Source organism: Gorilla gorilla, chromosome 3, assembly GCF_029281585.2.
Source record: "Gorilla gorilla gorilla isolate KB3781 chromosome 3, NHGRI_mGorGor1-v2.1_pri, whole genome shotgun sequence".
NCBI lineage: Eukaryota > Metazoa > Chordata > Mammalia > Primates > Hominidae > Gorilla > Gorilla gorilla.
The window spans coordinates 45,626,268-45,641,890 of NC_073227.2; the positions used below are offsets into that span (position 1 = coordinate 45,626,268).

At 43.4% G+C, this 15,623-nt stretch overlaps 1 protein-coding gene across 2 annotated transcripts in view; it reads right to left on the minus strand.

Moving 5' to 3' along the window:
- Window positions 1-15,623, minus strand: part of RELL1 (RELT like 1) — a 93,383-nt gene that overhangs the window by 2,323 nt on the left and 75,437 nt on the right. The gene's annotated exons all lie outside the window — the stretch shown is intronic.

Consider the following 15,623-nt stretch of genomic DNA (forward strand, 5'->3'; position numbering starts at 1 on the left):
ATTAGAGGTATGTCTCCTTTTGTATTTAGTACACCAAATACTTAATATTTCAGAATGCTTATTCCTTCAATGATTTCCTAAGTGTATCAGTTGAGATTATGTTCAGTTGTATGGGATGAGTGTTTTATACAAATAGAGGCTTATTTACCTCTTATGTAAAAGAAGCTGGAGTTAGTGATCCAGGGTGGTAGAGAATGTATCACTGACCCGTGTATCAATGACCCACATATCAATGACCCACATATCAGTGACCCACATATCAATGACCCGCATATGAATGACCCATGCTGCTTCAATCATTTTGGTTTCCTTCTCAAGATCACTTTGTAGTCCATAATGGCTGCTGTGGCTTCAGTCATTACATTTGCATTCCATGTTGGAAAAAGAATAAAGGGCAAAAAACCCCACTCACTCTCTATTAAGGACCTCACAGAAGTATAATTCATCCCTTCCACATTACTCTCTTTGGTCAAAATCTGGTCACTTGGCCACATCTAGCTGCAAGAGAGACTAGGAAATCGTCTTGCTAGTGGTATGCGTGGCTTTGCCAAATAAACTCAGAATGCAGTTACTAAGAAGGGGAAATGGACAATGAGTTTCGAGGCGGTCAGTTTATAGTCTTTGCCACAGGAGGTCTCAAAACCCAAAAGCCTGGGATACAGCTGGTTTCAAAAGATTGGAAGATCGTGTGTACATTCAGTGTGACACCAAAGGGGCTTCCACCTTTGGTCCGGGGGAAGGAGGACTGGACAGCTACCGCTGCTGCAACTTCCCATTGATAACTCCAAACTGGACGAAAAGAAGAAATTCAGACAAGGAAGGGGTAGGGTAAGGTATCAGGGCAGACAAGTCTCTTTCTCTTACCCAGACACACACTTTCGCATTTATATATGTATATAATTTTACATTTTAGAACAGCTGCAGAGTTCACCATAACTGACAGCTCTGTAGTTTTAAAGATTCTCTTTTATGAATAACTGCTTCAAAAAGGTCGACAGATGGCCAATACTTTCAAGAGTTCTTTAAAAGTAATTCTGGCCCCTTTCATCTTAACTCCAGTATCCAGGATCCCCCAAAGGAAATGAAAGTAAAAAATCTTTAGGTTGAAAAGTAATTCCAGCTTTTAGCCTTATCTACCAGGTTGTCTAACAGTGAGCTGTCTGAGCACGCTTATGTGTGTAGTGTCTTCTTTCTGCAGCCTAGTGCCACCTCTTGTCAGAAAAGTGATGTTGAAAATAGCCAACCTTTTCAAACATTGTGGACAATATGAAAGCACAATGCACTCTGATTGGAAGGCACTAACTGTGATTAGGGGCAGACTTCACAGTTCCCCATGAACCTTAGGCAATTGCATCATGTGGATATTTACCATGTTAAATCCTGATTTTGAATTAAGATTATTTTATGTATATATTACATATAGGTTTCTTGAGCTAAGAAGTTAGATTTAACTTTTTACTGGGGGAAAATGAACTATCATATAAATATGAAATTAAATTTTTTCCCCTCATTGCCAAAGCAGATGTAGTGAATAGTTATAACTGGAAAAACCAGATACCCAAAAAAACGAAGAGAATTTTAGGTTTCTTGCATAGCACATGCCCATCTGTCCATGCTCAGTAAGTGCTGGCCATTCGTCATTTTCCTCCCTCTGCCCCGCTCTGTCTCTCTGATTCTCTTCTCTTCCTACCTCTCCCATCCGTACCTCCAAGCAGGAGGCCTTAGAAAGAATGAATGAGACACCAGATGCAAGTGCAAAGATCTCCTGACTTCCCTGGTTTGGTCATCTGTGTGCAACCATGCAGCAGAGAGAGCACAGTCACTACTGCAGCACAGGATATAGCCTCCTTTCCTGGACTTGGACTTAACTCTTCAGCAAGGGCGCTGCTTTTCACACAACCAGGCTTTATGATGAAAACGTAGAAATTAATTGCTTTCTGGTCTTGTTTCATTTTTTTTCTCTAGATTAAACCTCATGCATTTTTAAATCCTCTATTTTGGAGTTGGTGACAAACACAGACAAGCTGACATCTGTTTTTCATGGTAAATCCTTTCCCTGTTAACTAATAGAACAATAAGTCGTTCATTTATAGATTTACTAAATTTGTAAGTTTCTCATATGTATCAGGTTATAGAAACCACACCTAAGTGGTCTGCTAACTTCTGAAGCACTCCCAGCCACTTTAAGAAACATTTTATGCAAGTCAATGTGTTGATTGTAGATGATGCTTACCTGCACATTTGGTCACTTGGAGTCAACTATTAGCAATTTTTTTCAACTGAAATGTCTGTACTAAACAAATGCGTTTGGCCTGAGATCTAAATTAGTGTACGGCACAAGGGGGGAACTCAATACATATTTGTTGATTGAAAGAATACGTAAAAGAAGTCTGGAGTTAGTGATCTTTTCCCAGTCTGGTTGGGGAGATATCATGCAGGTAGCCAGGATTGTGCTGGATTGTGACATGGTGTAATAAAGGATGTGGGAGCACAAATCCATAGGAATTTGAGAGTTTAGGAATTGTGTTTATTATTCAGGCCCTTCACTCTCAGACTACCCTCCTCTATTTGAATAATGAGGCTTGTGGTGGTCTGTGGAAAAGTGGACAGAGTAGAATTTGGGCAGCTGCTGAAGGTTTGGTCTCTAGAATGAGTCCACGTTACCCTAAGGACAGTAATCCCAAATTGAGACAAAAACTTTAAGAAAACCAATGTTTGGGGCCAAGCAATGGGGAGCTTGGCCGACCTCATTTTTTAGTGATTTTGAACTCAATCTCTAAAATCCTGGAAGAGAAGGAAAAAAAGGGTGTATATTCGTGTAATGACATCCAGATCTCACTGTTCTCTTGGCTCCTAGTGATGGGGGAAAAAAGGTGCGCCCAGGGTTGACTCTTCAGTAACACCTGCAGCCATGCGTCATGACCTCCAGGTCTTCAGAGGCCCTGCCCATGTGACACATGCCTGGTACTTCCCACACATGTGCCGCTTTAATCCTAATAAACCTGGGGTGAAATCCGGCTGTTCCTCTTGCTCGCTGTGTGACCTTTTGACTTTAAGTTTCTTAACGTTTCTGAGCCTCACTTTTCTCATCTGTGAAATGGGGATCATTCCTATTTCTAAGAATTGAAAGTGCGCATTCTCAAACTTCAGTGTGCCCCTGAGGCATGTGGTGTGCTTGTTTAAAAGGCAGATTTCTGGACCCACCTCTAGGAATTCAGACTTAGGAGGTCTTGAGTGGGGTCCTGGCATCTACATCGTTTATGTAAGTAATTCTCCGCACTTGGAGAAACACGTAAGACTCCAGCAGGGATTGCCACACCTTTTTTTATCTTGCACCAGTTATCAGTAAAAAGTATGGCACACACCCTTAATATAAGCACTTTTACAACCATACTATCTTCTAATATGTTATATGGTTTACAGTATTTAGCAATACTAAGATGAAGTAACAACATATCAGAGCATTAATATTTTTTTTCACACCCCTGGGGTATGTGAAACCTACTTTGGAAACCACTGGTTTAGAAGATCAAATGAACTAGTATATATAAAAGCTCTCTGTAAATAGACAAAACTGGACATATATATATGTATTTTTTTTTTTTTTTTTTTTTTTGAGATGGAGGTTCACTCTTGTTGCCCAGGCTGGAGTGCAATGGCACGATCTTGGCTCACTGCAACCTCCGCCTCCTGGGTTCAAGCGATTCTCCTGCCTCAGCCTCCCAAGTAGCTGGGATTACAGGCGTGCACCACCACGCCCAGCTAATTCTGTATTTTTACTGGAGACAGGGTTTTGCCCTGTTGGTCAGGCTGGTCTCGAACTCCCCACCTCAGGTGATCTGCCCACCTTGACCTCCCAAAGTGCTGGGATTACAGGCGTGAGCCACCGCACCCAGCCCGGGCCAATATTTTTGAAAGCACATAGAGCATACACATGAATGTGAACCACGCACTTATAATACAAGCCCACTTGCAAATACCGTCAACACCACTGACCTGCAACTCTTCCTCCTCACCTGTGCTGCCCTCTGAGCCTTGTTCCTAGGAGACTTCTGTATTTACTGCCTTTAAGCATTTTGGAATAGTTAATACAGAACTAAGGTAAAATATGACCTACAGACCAAAAGGCAGGCAAAGAATTTTACTTATCTCCCTAATCAAAACTACACATTCCAAACTAAAATGAGTGAGGCCATTGAGGAGCAGGCTAATTAGAATACTTGTTTAGTCAGAATCTGGCTACTTTGAAAGCACAACAATGCAATTTCTCTTGACATAAATTACCAACTTAAAATCCCACAAAAAAAAATCCATTTCTAGGTCCAACTCATTCTTTTCCATTCTCCGAAATATTCCTAAAGCTATGGAGAAAGGTAAACCTCAAAATTTACATAAATCAGGAAGAGTTCACAGGCCACAGAAGGTCTATAGCCTCTACTCATCGGCTGACGTGCTGCTCTCTCTGTCTTGGATGTTGATGCTTGGAAAGGAAACAAAAGCTTTAAATTACCAGTTTCTGAAGACACAAGATCTAAGGTCTAAGGTTTTCATGGCATCAGCCATAAGCCGGGTGACAAACCATCAAGGACTGTTGTGGTTTTTAAATTAAAATTTATAGGGGCCGGGTGCTGTGGCTCGTGCCTGTAATCCCAGCACTTTGGGAGGCCGAGGCAGGCGGATCACTTGAGGTCAGGAGTTCAAGACCAGCCAGGCCAAAATGGTGAAACCCTGTCTCTACTAAAAATAAAAAAATTAGCCAGGGCTGGTGGTGCTCGCCTGTAATCCCAGCTACTTGGGAGGCTGAGGCAGGAGAATTGCTTGAACCCAGCAGGCAGAGGTTGCAGTGAGCCAAGATCGTGCTGGTGCACTCCAGCCTATATATATATATATATATATATACACACACACACACATATATATAAAATGATATGTTATATATATGTATCATTGTGTGTGTGTGTATATATATATATAAAACTCCTCCTATAGCTACTTTTCTGCAAATAACTGCATTAGTCATGAGTTCTTTTTGTTGGTTTGGTTGGTTGGCTGCAAATGACAGAAACCCAAACTGGATAACAAAAGAATTTCCTTGAATGTTCTGTTCTGGGAAACAAAGTGCAACTCTGTCTCAAAAAAAAAAAAAAGTTTATAGGAAAAAAATATATAGAGAAAAAATCTTCAAAGACACTACTTCAAAATAATTTGCCAAATATTAACGTAGAAATTGTATTCAGTAATTAATTTCTGGGAGCCAACAAGTTATGGGTTTTGGTATTTTGTTGTTGTTTTTAGTATTTTTATAGGTATGACTATAGCTTAACATTTTCAGTACTGCTATGTGTTAAGCACCAAATGCAGTCAGCCTTGTTCTAAGTACTGCACGTGAATCATCGCACTGAAGTCTACCGTGACGCCGTGAGCTATAGGTATGATTGTCCCCATTTCACACATGGGAAAATGGAGGCTCAAACAGCTAAATAACTCATCCAGAATCACACAACCAGACAGTGGCAGAATCCCAACTGAACCCAGATTGAACAACAAACCGGTGCTTTTTTTTTTTTTTTTTTTTTTTTTGAGATGGAGTCTCGCTCTGTCACCCAGGCTGGAGTGCAGTGGTGTGATCTCAGCTCACTATAACCTCTGCCTCCCAGCTTCAAGCGATTCTCCTGTCTCAGCCTCCCGAGTAGCTGGGATTACAAGCGTGCACCACCATGCCCAGCTAGTTTTTTGTATTTTAGTAGAGACAAGGTTTCACCATGTTGCCCAGGCTGGTCTCGAACTCCTGAGCTCAGGCAATCCACCCACCTCACCCTCCCAAAGTGCTAGGATTACAGGCGTGAGCCACCGCACCTGGCCCAAACCGGTGCTTTTAAAGGTGACATAATATGCCTCTCTGTGGCAACATCCATGTTGCCATTAGACAAAGATAAGGGCTGAATCAAAATGTGAGACAACCCAATTTTGTATATGTAAAATTGCATGTATTGTCAATTGGGATTAAAAGAGGGTTTTGTTCTGGTTCTAAGGAAGATTGTAATAAAGAACAGAAAAGTTAGTCAAGGCCTTGTAACCATAATAGGTCTGTTGCCCAACGTGCCGCAAGTCAATAGCTGAGACACGGGGTTGCAGCAGAGCAAGAGGTTTAATGGGAGGGCCGCTGAATGAGGAGATGGAAGGAAACCTCAAATCCGTCTCCCTGAGGAGTTTGGGGCTAGGCGTTTTAAAGGGTTTGGAGTAAGCCTAAGTGTGGTGATAGTTGATTGGTCGAAGAGTACAGGGTGAAGTCATGGGACAGGGTGATGAAGAAACTGTATTCTCATGCTGATCCCATTTGTCTGGGTGGGTTGGCTATCAGCTGTTTCACTGGAATTTGGGGAAAAACACCTTAAGCAATTCTAACAAAAGCTTTATGATTCTAATGTCAGAAATCCTATCTATAGGAACAATGGGGATGCAGATGGTCAGGATCTAGTGCTACTACAGGACTTTTGGTGACAAGGAAGTGGGCCAAAGTACAGCCTGATTAATGCTTAATCCAGAATTCTTGTTAACCCTGTGAGGACAGCTTCAGCTTTATCTGTAAAATCTCTGAGACTGTCTACTGTCAATGGTATTTTTGCGGCAATCATAAGACCATGAATTTCCTTTCCCTACAAAGGATGAGGCAGATCCAGGGGCCATATGTCCCCACCCATGAACCACCCCTACATAGCTTAAGATTCCTTTCCTCAGTTTCATCATCTGTATAGTGGAGGTGATGGCTAGGCCCCTCTCTCGGCCATAATGAGATTTAAATGAGATAAAAAGTGCTTAGCACGTACCCAGCACAAAGTAAACAATAAATGTTAGATGTAACTTTGTCCGAGTACAGTGGCTCACGCCTGTAAACCCAGCACTCCGGGAGGCCAAGGCAGGCGCATCACTTGATGTCAGGAATTCAAGACCAGCCTGGCCGACATGGCAAAACCCTGTCTCTACTAAAAATATAAAAATTAGCCAGTCGTGGTGGTGCACACCTGTAATCCCAGCTACTCTGGAGGCTGAGGCAGGAGAATTGCTTGAATCCAGGGGGCGGAGGTTGCAATGAGCCAAGATTGTGCCACTGCACTCCAGCCTGGGTGACAAAGCGAGACTCCATCTCAAAAAAAAAAAAAAAGTTAGATGTAATTTTATTATCCAGCGAAGGTCACTGGCCCACTTTTATGAGTAACACTCAACGCTTTTTTAAATAACTAGATCTTTGTTGCTACCCACCAAAGCTGTATGAATCACTTCTAATAATACTAATTTCTAAACTGGGTAAGTTGTGTTCTACCTACATCATTAATAATCATCTAAAGGCAAAAATGCATCTTGGGGGCACTTCAATTTTAGTGTATTTTTATTCTCGTTATCTTCATCATTTAACAATTGTAGAACACACGGGAATTTATCCTTTGAACTTTAAGTCACATTGCATTTGAAGTTAATATTTATAGCATTAAAATTGACCTTTCTTTTATCTTTCCTCGTGCCCCAAATAAGATTTTATAAAATAAAATGCATTTTTAATACAAAACAGAAACCATGGAAGATTTGGGAGGGTTGATTGGTTATTTTGGAGAGGTTATGTCTGGCTTGGGTTTTATTTAGTATGGATTTGTGTGTGTGTGTGTGTGTGTGTGTGTGTAGTTTTTGTTTGATTTGGTCAACACTAATATTCATCTGTAATAAGTAAACCCATATATTTTTTCAATTTGGGTATAATGTTATGATTTCAAGAGTATTTTGTCTATGATTTCTCAGCTAGATTAACTTAGGAATGAAAATAAATTGAGTTACTTTTAAACTCACTGAGATGCCTATGCTACATGCACATCTTGTCATAAAAGGGTTAAGATAAAATTTCAGCCTGAACAAACAGAGGAAGAGACCATGCTCCTTAGCTGGTAGATCTGGGTTCATTCAACATCAGTCAAGGCAAGAAAGTCATTCTTTCCAATAAGGCAGTTGACCTGCCATCAGGAGAACCTCAGGCCCCATAGGCTTTGCAGTTACATCTTGTACCTGTTCCGCCCCCAGCCCACCTTCAAATGTTATAAACAATATGGCTGTGGCAGAAACATTAAAAACTAACTCTCAAAAGGCAAAATCCCCATCATTTATTCCACTACAGAGGGTTGGAACTTGGCATCTCTGCGGCCAATAGATTGTTCTATTTCATCTGAGAGACCACTGAGTGAGCACTGACTGTGCCTGGCCTGTACTAAGTGCATTACACGTCTCAGCTCATATGATCCTCACAACCACCCTAAAAGGCACATATTATCTTCATTCTGTAGTTAGAAGACGGGGTCCAAAGAGTTTAAGGTCACAGACAGCAAAGGCATCTGAATGCCAAATCTGTGCTCTTATCGGGAGCTGTAAGAATGAGCCCTGTGCCAATCCAGGAAAGATGGTGAAAGGAAACTCTCCTGAAGCAATAAAAGGAAAAGGGTTTGCAAAAGCATTTCACAACAGAAACCGCACCATGGCCAGGCCTTCTGGCGATGGAGTGAAGGCAGCTCTAGGAAGTCTCAGCTGCAGGGCTGGATGCCAGAGCTTCACTTTCCATGTGGCTCTATAACTCCTCCTATAGCTACGTTTCTGCAAATAACTGCATTAGTCATGAGTTCTTTTTGTTGGTTTGGTTGGTTGGTTGCAAATGACAGAAACCCAAACTAGATAACAAAAGAATTTCCTTGAAAGGTTCGTGAAGTTCAGAAGGGCAACTAGGCCTTGGGGACAACTCAATCTGGGGCTTGAAAGCAACCAGGCTGGGCACAGTGGCTCATGCCTGTAGTTCCAGCACTTTGGGAGGCCGAGGTGGGCAGGTCGTTTGAGCTCAGGAGTTCGAGACCAGCCTGGGCAACGTGAAAAAAACCTGTCTCTTTGAAAAATACAGAAGAAAGTAGCTGAGCATGATGGCCTGTGCCTGCAGTCCCAGCTACTTGGGAGGCTCAGGTGGGAGGATTGCTTGAGCCTGGGAGGGCGAGGCTCTGGTGAGCCATGATTGTGCCACTGCATTCAAGCCTAGGTAACAGAGTGACACTCTGTCTCAAACCAAAAAAAAAAAAAAGCAACCAGCACTGCCTGTCTTCCCTCTGCACATTCCCTCCCTTTCATTACACCAGGAAAGAAGACTACACAGCAGAAAATATGGTCTTCACCAGCCCCCTAGCCTACAGCTTTAGCCACCAGAGCAATAAACCATTTTTTCCAGCGCATTTGCTGGAGAAAATGGTTTATTGCTCTGGCGGCTAATGCTGTAGCTTTAGCCATGGGAACCCTCATGGGCTTCCCCATGAGCCTATGGAACTCTGTGGCTCAGTTCCACAGCAAGCAACTGGCCGGCTCAACTCGACTCAGACAAAGTTGTGTGTGCTGGACCAGTCACAGCCACTCTGATCAGCCGTGGGGGATGGACGCATGTAGACCCTTCACCAAGTTACCAAACATGCCGCTTACAGCAGTCGCGCCTCGGTAGGGGTGGATGAGAAGACAGAGGATTTGCAGGCATTTTTCTGATCCTTAAAACTCCTGTGAGACAGGTCATTTTACAGATGGCATTGAGGCTCAGAAAGATAAGATACCTTTCTCAATGTCACACAGTGGTGAGTGTGGGGCTCAAACGCAACAGCAAAGGTCGTGCCTACTTCTCTGAGACCACACCACTTCCATGACAGCATTCGGCGCGCGGGGTTCCCTCCAAAACGGAACCGAATCATTCTCACCAGTATCCAGGTAACACCTGCAGTGACACAAGCTCCCAGGTGAGAAACTGGAGCGTCCGATGAGAAAAACAATAAAGACAAACTGGCAGCGCCAGAAAATCGGTTAGAAAAAAACTAGACTTGAACCTTTACTCTCACAAAATAGCTAATGGTAGTCTTTCGTTTTTAAAGGTGGGCTTTTGTTTATTTATTCATTCAGCAAAAAATCACGAGTACTTTCTGCAATACCAGGGCTTGAAGGAAGATACAGCACCAACCCCCAACGGCCGTGCAGTTCTCCGATTCGGCCAGCAGAGGGAGCGAAGGGCCAGCTCTGTGGGAGGACCTGCAGAGCTGGACACCAGCTGAACCGCGTGGGCAGCCACACCACCCCCTGGCCACGCCACAAAATGCCCAAGACAAAGAAGTCCCAGCTGTCCTTTTGGTGTTTAGAGCTACAGTGAGGGTCCCCTGGGGAGATCTGAGAACAGTCCTGCAGCATGGTTCTGGGAAGATGAGGAGAGAAGGAGGGAATCCTTGGGTAGAACCAACATGCCCCACCCAGACAAAAGGGTCGGAGGATCTAAGAACTGGCAAGTCAAACCTCAGATACAAAACATAGTCCTCTTTGACCACACAACAAGCCCTCAGTGATACTATGCACTAAATCGCGCGACGCCATTTCCAAGCCCCCAACTCTACTGTCCTCAGTGAGACAGAAGGAAGGGTCCCCCGCCTTTTGGGGTGGAGGAAGCCTGGATGTGAAGACAGATTTGAAAAAGAAGTGCAGGAGCATTCAAGACCATGGACAGGCCCCCTGGCAAATTCACCCAGGGGGCTGGTGGAGACCATATTTCCTGCTGTGTAGTCTTCTTTCCTGGTGTGAGGAAAGGGAGGGAATGTGCAGAGGGAAAACAGGCAGTGCTGGTTGCTTTTTGTTTGTTTGTTTGAGACAGAGTCTCACTCTGTCACGTAGGCTTGAATGCAATGGCACAATTATGGCTCGCCAGAGGCTTGACCTCGCAGGCTTAAGCAATCCTCCCACCTGAGCCTCCCAAGTAGCTGGGACTGCAGGCACGGGCCATCATGCTCGGCTACTTTCTTTTGTATTTTTCAAAGAGACAGGGTTCTTTCACGTTGCCCAGGCTGGTCTCAAACTCCTGAGCTCAAGCAATCTGCCCACCTCGGCCTCCCAAAGTGCTGGAACTGCCAGGATGGGGAGCTTGCTGAACCAATTGTTCAGGGCCAGCGTTGTGAGGCTAGCGTCCGTCACCATGGGGAACAGAAGGGTCATATGTGCCACATTGCCAGCTGCCCACTACTCCCCTAATGAGCCAAGAAAGACATGAAAGCCAGTTAGTGACCAAACGTCCCCATTCTACATTACACATGTACTAGAGGGGATATCAAAAAGGCCAATTAACCAAAAACTAAGCCCGTCGTCCCCAAGTGACCCCTTTCAACTATAAAACAGGGGATTGGAGGAATTCTAACATCCATCCTAGTGCACACATTCTGAGTTTCTGGTTCTCATGTTGTGACTTGGTCACAAATGACCAAATCAACCTTTCCACTTCCTCAGCATAAGCTGTTATTGATCATCTTGTTTTCAAGGACACACACACGCGCACACACACGCACACTCCAAATCAGAATCCTATGAGGTACCACACAGAGTGAAGTTTGCTGTCTATACATTTTAAAAATCTCAACCAGGATATGAAGGAGAGATGGAATGCAGATGGTGACAAATGACTCTGTGTTACAAATGAGTCACATTACCATGCAGAAGGGGGTGGGGAACAAAGGAGCTGACTTAAGAAACTTTGGCGAATACAGTTTTGACAGAATACTGTAAGGCTAAAAACAAGAACCACACACACACACAGACACACACACACACATACACACACAGAGACACACACACACACACAAACACACACACACATACACAGACACACACATACACACAGTACTTCAGTTGGAAAATGTGTTTCTCACAGTAATATATTTTCAAACTACTTAATATGTATGCTAGTGTTGAATAAACATGTAAAAATATCATAGATAGTAAGAGCCAGGTTTCCTCACTGTTGGAGAAGAAAGTTACAAATAAGGAAAGCAGGAAGCTTAGAACGAGTACTATGGAGCAAGCCTGGAGTCAGAAGTAGCAGTGTGGGCACATGCTTTTGTTTTACAGATAGATACAAAAAATACATAAAGATGTGTGTATCCGCATGGGTTGGTGTGTGTGTATGTATATATGTGTGTACAGGGGGCCTAGTAGCTGTGACATCCCAGCATCAATGAGGACACCTAGTGCTCTTTATTTCTAAACATCACTGTCCAATAAAAGGAACCAGGGCTCCTTGGGTTAGTGGTTGATTTCAGGGCTGGGGCAAGGAAAATACAAGACAAGATGAACCTGGAGCATCTTGTGGTGCCAGAAAGTAATAAAGGGCTTTCAAAAAAGAAAGGACCTGTAATCGTAGCACTTTGGAAGGCTGAGGTAGGTGGATCACTTGAGGCCAGGAGTTCAAAACCAGCCTGGCCAACATGGTGAAACCCTGTCTCTACTAAAAATACAAAATGTAGCCAGGTGTGGTGGCGTATGCTTGTAATCCCAGCTACTCAGGAGGCTGAGGCAGAAGAACCACTTGAGCCTGGGAGGCAAACGTTGCAGCGAGTCGAGATTGTACCACTGCACTCTGGCCTGGGCGACAGAGTGAGACTTTGTCAAGAAAGAAAGAAAAAGAATAAAGAAAGAGAGAGAGAAAGAAAGAGAAAGAAAGAAAGAAACAAAGAAAGAAAGAAAGAAAAGAAAAGAAAAGAAAAGAAAAGAAAGAGGAAGGAAAGAAAGAAAGAGAAAGAAAGGAAGAAAGAGGAAGGGAGGGAGGGATAGAGAGAAGGAGAGAAAGAGGAAGGGAGGGAGGGAGAGAGAGAAGGAGAGAAAGAGGAAGGGAAGGAGGGAGGAAGGAAGGGAAGAAGGAAGGGAGGGTAGAAGAAAGGAGGAGGAGGAGAAAAAGAAGGAAGGAGAAAGAAAGAAAAAGAAAAGGGAAGGAAGGAAAAAGATGCAAGAAAGGGGAAGGATGGAAGGCAAGAAGGAGGAGGAGAAGGAGGAGGAGAAGGAAGGAAGGGAGAGAGAGAAAGAAAAGAAAGAAAAAAGAAGGAGAAAGAAGAAAGAAAGAAAAAAGAAGGAAAGAAAGAAAGAAAAAGAAAAGAAAGAAGACAAGAGAAAGAAAGAAAGAGTGTGTAATAGGTGGAGGAAGGAGAAAAGTAAAGGATGGAACCACATCAAGGGACATGGGCACCAACCTGAAAGGGCTCCTACCACAGACATAGCCACTGCAGCCAGGATCCACCAATGGTTGGTGTGGTGGGTTGAATGATATCCCCCACAAGACCTGTTGATGTTGAAGTCCTACCTTCTGAGACCTGTGGATATGACCTTATCGGGAAATGGGTTCTCTGCAAATGTAATCAAGTTAAGATAAAGTCATACTGGATTAGGGTGGACCCTAAACCCAATGCCTGGTGTCCTTGTAAGAGCAGAGGACTCCCTCACACAGGGAAGAAGACACAGAATGCCAGAATTGCCAGCAACCATCAGAAGCTGGGAGGGAGGCATGGGCCAGATTATACCCCAGAGATATCAGAAGGAATCAACCCTGCAGACACCTTGACTTCAGGGTCTGGCTTTTTAGACTGTGAAAGAATACATTTCTGTGTTCTGGGGCACCCAGGTTTTGGTAATTTGTTATGGTAGCCCTAGAAAACTCACACAGATGGTAAAATTAATGTGTGAAAGTTTAAGCAGAAATAAGATATTGGCCTAATCTCTAAGTATCTCCCCTCTAATATTCATTAATTACAAAGGGAAAATAGTAACTTTACAAAAATGAAACCTGGCAGACACCACCTTGGGCAATGATGAAGGTTGACATCACTGGTAATATGTACCATCACGTTCCTGACACGATTCAGTGGGAAGGGCACATCACCTGTATGGTGTCCCTTCCCTTATACAAAACCTCCGTCTAATCACAAGAATCAGCTGGAACACCTAGATTGAGGGAGAGTCTACAAAAGAACTGATCAGTACATTCGAGTGTCAAGATCACGAAACACAAGAAAAGACTAAAGGGCAACCACAGATCAGAGGGGACAGGATCCAACAACTAAATGCAGTGGGTGATCCTGGAACAGCAAGGGGACATTAGTGAGACAATGGATGCAATCCAAAGAACAGAACGTTGTGGTTTAATGAATGGTACTGTACCACTGTTAGTTTTTTAGTTGTGATCACTTTTTTATAGTTAAGATGGTAACATACGGGGAAATGGAGGGAAGGGTTTACATGAACTCTGTACTGCTTTTGCAACTCTTCTACAAGTCCAAAATTATCTTCAAATTTAAAAAGCAGTAACAGGCATACCTCATTTTATTGCACTTTGCTGTAGCGTGCTTTGCAGATATTGTAGGGTTTTCTTGTTTGTTTTTGTTTTGTTTTTTAATGAACTGTAGGTGTGTGGCAACCCTGCAAGTTGAGAAAGTCCATCAGCACTTTTCTTTCTTTTTTTTTTTTTGAGGTGGAGTCTTGCTCTGTCGCCCAGGCAGGAGTGCAGCGGCACAATCTCAGCTCACTGCAACCTCCACCTCCCAGGTTCAAGCAATTCCCCTGCCTCAGCCTCCCAAGTAGGTGGGGATATAGACGCGCACCACCACACCCGGCTAATTTTTTTCTTTTTTTTGTATGTTGGTAAAGACAAGGTTTCACCATGGTGGCCAGGATGGTCTCGGTCTCCTGATCTCGTGATCCGCCTGCCTCGGCCTCCCAAAGTGCAGGGATTACAGGCGTGAGCCACTGCGCCCAGCCATCAGCACCACTTTTCCAACAGCACGTGCTCACTCATGTCCCTGTGTCACATATGGGTAATTCTTGAAATATTTCAAACTTTTCCATTATTATTATATCTATTATAGTGATCCGTGATCAGTGATTTCTGATGTTACTATTGTAATTGTTTTGGGATGACATGAACTGTGCCCACATAAAATGACGAACCTTAATCTGTAAATGCTGTGCATGTGTGTTCCAACTGCCCGACCAACCAGCCGTTCCCGTCTCTCTCGCTCTCCTCAGGCCTCCCTATTCCCTGAGACAAAATATTAAAATTAGGCCAATTAGTAACCCTATGATGGCTTCTCACTGCTTAAGTGAGAGGAAGGGTCACATGCATCTCACCTTAAATAAAAAGCTAGAAATGATTAAGGCGTGTCAAAAGCCGAGACAGGCAGAAAATTAGGCCTCCTGTACCAAATAGTTAAGTTGTGAATGCAAAGCAAAGCAAAAGTTTTGAAGAAAATTAAAAATGCTACTATAGCAAATACACGAATGATAAGAAAGTGCAACAGCCTTATTGCTGATAAGGAGACAGATTCAGTGGCCTGGATAAAAAAATCAAACCAGCCACAACATTCCCTTAAGCCCAAGCCTAATACAGAGCAAGGTCCTAACTCTTCAGTTCTATAATGACTGAAAGAAGTGAGGAAGCTGCAGAAAAAAGGTTGGAAGCCAGCAGATGTTGGTTCATGAGATTTTTAAATTTAATTTTTTTTTTTTTTTTTTTGAGACAGAGTCTAGCTCTGTCACCCAGGCTGGTGTGCAGTGACTGCAATCTCTATCTCCCGGATTCAAGTGATCCTTCTACTGCAGCCTCCTGAGTAGCTGAGATTACAGGTGTGCACCATCATGCCCGGCTAGTTTTTGTATTTTTAGTGGAGACAGGGTTTCGCTATGTTGGCCAGGTTGGTCTCAAACTCCTGACCTCAAGCAATCAGCCCGCCTCAGCCTCCCAAAGTGCTGGGATTACAGGCATGAGCCAC